Consider the following 6,000-nt stretch of genomic DNA (forward strand, 5'->3'; position numbering starts at 1 on the left):
ATCCTGGCTGGATTTTAAAGATGCCTTTTGCAGATGGAACTCTTTCTGCTGGCCTAGGGTGTGAAAACTACATCTTAAGTGCAATCAACTGTCCCCCAGACTCTGCCCTTGGGAAGAAAGCTCAGTTATAATTCACATAAATCTTCCCTACTAAACATTGCTTGATACAACCCATCTCATGCCTGGATGATGTGGGTCCCCTTATCTGGTTCCTGAAGGGAAGGGAGCCAGGAGCAATCCCTACATTATTTCATGGGGATGGAAGCTGGTTTCCCCTCCCTCCTCATAAGGCGGGAGCCTCCATGGAGATTTGTGGAACAGCAGCCAGTGCAAAAAAATCTCCCCGGATCTATTCCAGTTGCACCTATGCAATTTTGCAATAGTTGATCTAACATATCTATATAAAAAATGAGAAATAGTGACAAGAGTCTTGAGTGGGTCAGTCTCTGCTCAGAACCTCACTGTTGGAACCTAGAGACACAGAGGGAGAGATGGGGTCTGGGCTGTAGAGCCCTTCATTTCTACAGCGCCAACTCCAATTTAGCTCTTTGTAAGTGTCAGGGACCGGGATGTGGGCAGTTGTGCGTAGTGGTCTGAGCAGGTGTCAAGTCTAGTGGTAAGCACAGGAATCAGTAGCCAGGAATTGGCACCAAGGGTCAGACTCAGAACCAGAATCGGAACAAGATGCCAGAGCCAAGGGCCAGAGTTGGAGACAGAGCTGAGGGTCAGAGCTAGTGTCAGATGTCAGGAACTGAAGCTGAGGGTAAGAGCCTTTAGCACAGGGTTAGTCACTAGGCGGACTGTGGGCCAAATCCAGACCACCAGATGCTTTTGAATGGACCATGAAATCTTTTTATTTACTTATTATTACCATTATTGTTTATTTTTTTATTTTACCATCCCATTCTTTCACGCTGCAATCTCCAGTACATAGTACTGTGAATTTATGGTTCGCCTTAATTCCTTATTTGCTTAATTTGAGCGATCAGTTTCAGCCAATAAAAAACGAGAGTATGCTCTTTTTTAAAAAATTACGTTTTCCACTGTATGCTCTGAGGCTCATTTACACTGTTGAAGGTTGTAGTCCCACCTCCGGCACTTTTGACTTTTCACCGCACTGTGTTTAACCATTGCAGCAAACAAAAGGAAAGTTGACACTGAAAACTGTTCATGTAAAGAAGACTGGACCAACACTTACTATTTTATTTTGCCATGATGTCCAGAGGCTCGACCAGTATGTTAAATTTGCACAGAGACTGTGGTTGTTGTTAAAAGTGGGGACATGAAATGGCACTATAAAGCGAAGCACATGGATTTTGACCACAAATATCCACTGGGCACCCGTTTAAGATCGGACAAGATTGCGGCATTAAAAGATGGATATTTTCAGAGAACAAATATTATTTCAAGGCTACTTGCGCTCATGAAAAGGCAGCTGAAGCTTCATTGAGATGTGTGTGGGTAATGGCAAAACACAGGAAACCTTTTACAGATGTGGACTGTAGGAATGCTTGGCTGTCCCTCCCTGTCAATCTCCGAGGGAGGCCATGCCCCCTCACTCTGTGGTCTCTAGTAAGGCCAGGGTTAGTGGGGTTAGTAGTCTCTAAGGCCCTGGCCTTCTAGGCAGGCCAAGCAACAAGTAGTCCAGGCAGGGGTGAAAGTAACTCTAAAGACTTACTGGAGTCGACCCCCGGAAGGGGCGGGGGGCCTCAGGCAGAAGAGGTGGGGCTGGGCAGGTCAGCATCCCCCAGCCAGCCCTTTCACGCCGCCTGGGGCTCCAGCGGCGATTTAAAGGGCCCAGGGTAGCAGCAGCGGCAGCCAGAGCCCCGGGCCCTTTTAAATCACTGGCCCTGGGGCAGCTGCTCCCTTTGCCCCCCGCCTCCCGTCGGCGGCCAGGGCAAAAGGGGCAATGACTTTAAAGCGCTTCCGCGGCAGTGCTTTAAGGAGGGTCCTTTGCTGCGGCAGCGCTTTAACATCGCTGCCCCTTTTGCGCTCCCCCGTTGGCGGCCCTGCTGGTACGGATCCTATCGGCAGGGCCGCTGACCGTGGAGGCAAAAGGGGCAGGGACGTTAAAGCACTGCCGCGGGCCGCGTAGAGGCCAGTACTGGCTTCTTACCGGTATGCGGTACTGGCCCGTACCGGCTCACTTTCACCCCTGAGGCCAGGGCTCTGGCCCCCGGCAGGGTAGAGAAACAAACACTCTAGCAAGCTCGGGCCCTCAGGCAGGGAGGAGCAAAAACCAGTCTAGGGGATCAGGCCCTCAGGCAGTTCAGAGCAATGAACAGTCTAGGAGCTCAGGACCTCAGGCAGGGCAGAGTACCATACAGTCTAGGGGCTCAGGTCCTCAGGCAGGGTGGAGCACCATACAGTCTAGGGCAGGGGAGGGCAAACTACAGCCCGTGGGCTGGATCTGGCCCGTCAGAGCTGTCAATCTGGTTCGCGGGATTGCCATCCCCATGGCGCAGCGGGGCTAAGGCAGGCTCCCTGCCTGCCCTGGCCCCGCGCCACTCCTGGAAGCGGCTGGCACCATGTCCCTTTGGCCCCTGGGGCAGAGGGCTCCATGTGCTGCCCTTGCCTGCTGGCACTGCCCCCCGCAGCTCCCATTGGCCGGGAATGGGGAATCACATACGTGTGTGACTCAGCATTCTGAACATCGAACGACATTCAGTTGCATAATTGCTCTGTTTTGACTGATGATCATCTGTGCAATTGCCTCAGTCTAGCCTTGATTGAACTCACTCCAAACTTGAAGGCCCTTGTCAGTGAGGACCTGTCACTTTTCCCACTGATGGTGAGTATTATAATTATATATTAGTCACATATATTTTATTTTAAATTTGTATTGCCATATAAAATTACATTTTCAGTTGTGATACTACAGTTTTAACAGGTATTTCACAGTAATTATTCATGATTCATTTGCCTACTGCACGTGTGTGTGTGTGTGTGTGTATTTTGTTATTGGAAAGACTTGAATCATAAAGCTAAGGTAAAGAGTTCATGTGTATAAGTATTATTTTCTTTCAAATTCTGATATTAATATTAAATAAACCACAAAAGGGTTGAAAGTTTCAAATATGTTTATCTAGCTATATACATATATGCCTACAATAATTTTATTTGACAGAACCAAAGGTAATACTTTTTGTAAACTTAAAACCAATTCAAAACTTAAAACAGTTGTCTGAAAGTGTTTTAATGCTAATATTTGCATCTCTTTGACATTTTATCTATGTACTTTCTCAAAATCTCAGATGTAATTTATTACATCTTTCTTGGAGGTTATTTTTAGGATATACAGTGGTTTGATTTGCATTTTTCATTTAATGCACTAAAATATAAGCAATGGGAATTCTGCGCCAAAAAAATTAAAACTCTTCATGCAGTATTTTAAAATTCTGCAAATTTTATTTGTCAAAATAACACAGTATAATCATTTTAATCAGTTTAAATTATTTTGGTAATTTATTTCAAAATACCTGTCACCAAGTATGTCTGTAACAATACAGAAAACAAAAAAGATTAAGGAAATGTTTTTTGACAAATAGATTCCTTACTAGGCATATTAATACATAACTTTGAGTAATAATTAATTTAAACTGCAATACAGAAATGTATTTCCCACATCCCTCAGAAGCAGTGCAAAGGCTTGAAGGAGTCAGGAGTAACAGAGGAGATGAGGGAGAGGGAAGTAATTGCTGGGAAGGAGCCTGGGAGTGGATCTGAAGGATTGTTGGGTGTGGGTGGGAGAAGTATGGAACAGGGTTGTTGGTTTTTTTTTTTTGTGGGGGGGGGGGGGAGGGATTGTTAGGGAGTTGGGATTCCTCCTCCACACCGACCCTGGCTGACCCCCAGCCTCTCCCATTCACTCCCCATATCCCGTGCCTCCTCATTTGGTCTTGTGGGCAGGTTGTTGTGAGGAACACAGCCTCTCCTTAGGGTGAGCAGATGCCCTGATTTTATAGGGACAGTCGTGATGTTGGGGTCTTTTTCTTATGTAGGCTCCTATTACCCCCCACCCCCTGTCCCGATTTTTCACATTTGCTGTCTGGTCACCCTACCTCTCCTCCTCCCTATTGGCTGCTGCCTGCTATGGCCGTTGAGCGGGCTGCCCTCTGTTCTGGTGCCATAACAGCCCCTAGTGGGCAAAAGGCGTAATTGCAGCACCTCTCCAGCAGAATGTACTTTTTGCAGAGAAAAAAAAAATCTGAGAGGGACGTGAATTCTACGCATGCACAGTGGTGCAGAATCCCGCCAGGAGTAATAATGCACAGCATTGTATGTGTTTGTTGTACAGGGGCACTTGTAGTGTGAAAAAATATTTCTCTGGAGTCTGGACCTTGACTAAACCTTGATCAAGAAATCTGGACCTTGACAAAAAATAATTGGCTATCCCTGCCTTAGCAGATCTGTTGATTCCCTCAGCCAATGGGCAGTTGGGCCAATCAGGAGGCTCAGTTGGGGCCTAGACTACCTGGGGGTTAAGCTATCTGGTGGTCCCACTAGCTGTGGGCCCTTATTCCAGACAGTAAGGGAATGGCTGACTCAGAGACCCGTGGAACATAGAGCCTGTAGTCTCTGCATCACTGGTTCTGATCTGGTGCTTAGGCTAGTCAGGACTGATGCTATTGTTGCAGTTACAGCAGTGACTAGAGACCCCAGTTCAGTGTTCTAGCTACACTGGCTCTCACTGACACAGAAATAGTCCTTTGATGGTTCTTTGGTGACTCAGTCCTAGGGGGACCCAGACTAGTTCTCATGTTACCCAAATGTTCAGTATAGCTGGCACTAAGTGGCTCCCTTGCTGGCAGACTCTGTAGATCAGGGATCTCAAACTCAATTTACCTTAGTGCCAGTCCTCAAATCCTCCCAGCAGGCCAGTAATGTCACTCATGCCCCCCAAAACTCTACACACCCCAAAACTCTGCCACCCACCTGCCTAAAGCTCTTGGAGGGAGTTTGGGTCGGGAAGGAGGTCTGGGGTAGGGGATTGGGGTGCAGGCCCTTGGAGGGAGTTTGAGTGCAGAAGGGGTGAGAGTTTGGGCTCTGAAAGGGAGTGGGGGGAGGGCTGCAGGATCTGGGAGGGAATTTGGGGGCGAGAGGGGGTGTGTGGGAAGGGGGAGGGGTGCAGGAGGAGGAGGTGGGGTTGCAGGCTCTGGGAGGGATGGGGGAGGGGTGCATGATCTGGAAGGGAGTTTGGGGGCAAGAGGGGGTGGGGGTGCAGGCTCTGGGAAGGGGTTGTGGGGTGCAGCGCTTACCTGGGGCTCCAAGGCAGGGCAAGCCGAGGGGCCTCCACGCGCTGCTGCCCCCAGGCACCACCCCAGCAGCATCCCATTGGCCGCAGGGGCGTTCGGGGTGGGGGCAGCATGTGGAAGCACAGCCCCACCCCGGGGCCGCAGGGTCAGGCAGGCAGCCACTGAAGCGAGGTGGCGGACGCCGCTCAGCTCCGCTGTGCTGCTGGGGCCCAGGGCCATTTTAAATCGCCTGCGGGGGGGAAGGGCCCGGGGGCACAGGTGGGGCTAAGGGAGAGATCAGGCCCCAAAACTGCTGGAGCCCTGCGGGCCACATTAGGGAGGCTGGCGGGCCGCAGACGGACCACGGGCCGGGAGTTTGAGACCCCTGCTGTAGATGACCCAGGATGAGGCACATTAGCAGGGAGATGAGGGCCAAAAGTGTACAGAAACTTGCATTGCTGCTGCATCTCTTCTGGGAACAGAGGAGTTCAGGCACCAGAACTGTCACTTCAGCACACCTCTCTTGCCAGCTAACTTCACTGAAAGCTATGGCTGGGCAGAAAATACGTGTTCCAGCCTACAAGAATTTTTGAGATTTTGAACATTTTCCCCCTTGGAATTGGGGCCAAAAAAGTGAAAATCTTGAAAATGTTTGTGACCTAACACCAGCTCCCCCCGACAGACACACAAACAAACCCCTCTCGGTTTGGGTCAATCAAAACATTTTGATAACTTGGAAATGTTTTGTTTAGATTTTGACCTTTTT

This window comes from Chelonia mydas, chromosome 6, assembly GCF_015237465.2.
Source record: "Chelonia mydas isolate rCheMyd1 chromosome 6, rCheMyd1.pri.v2, whole genome shotgun sequence".
In the NCBI taxonomy this organism is placed as follows: Eukaryota; Metazoa; Chordata; order Testudines; family Cheloniidae; genus Chelonia; species Chelonia mydas.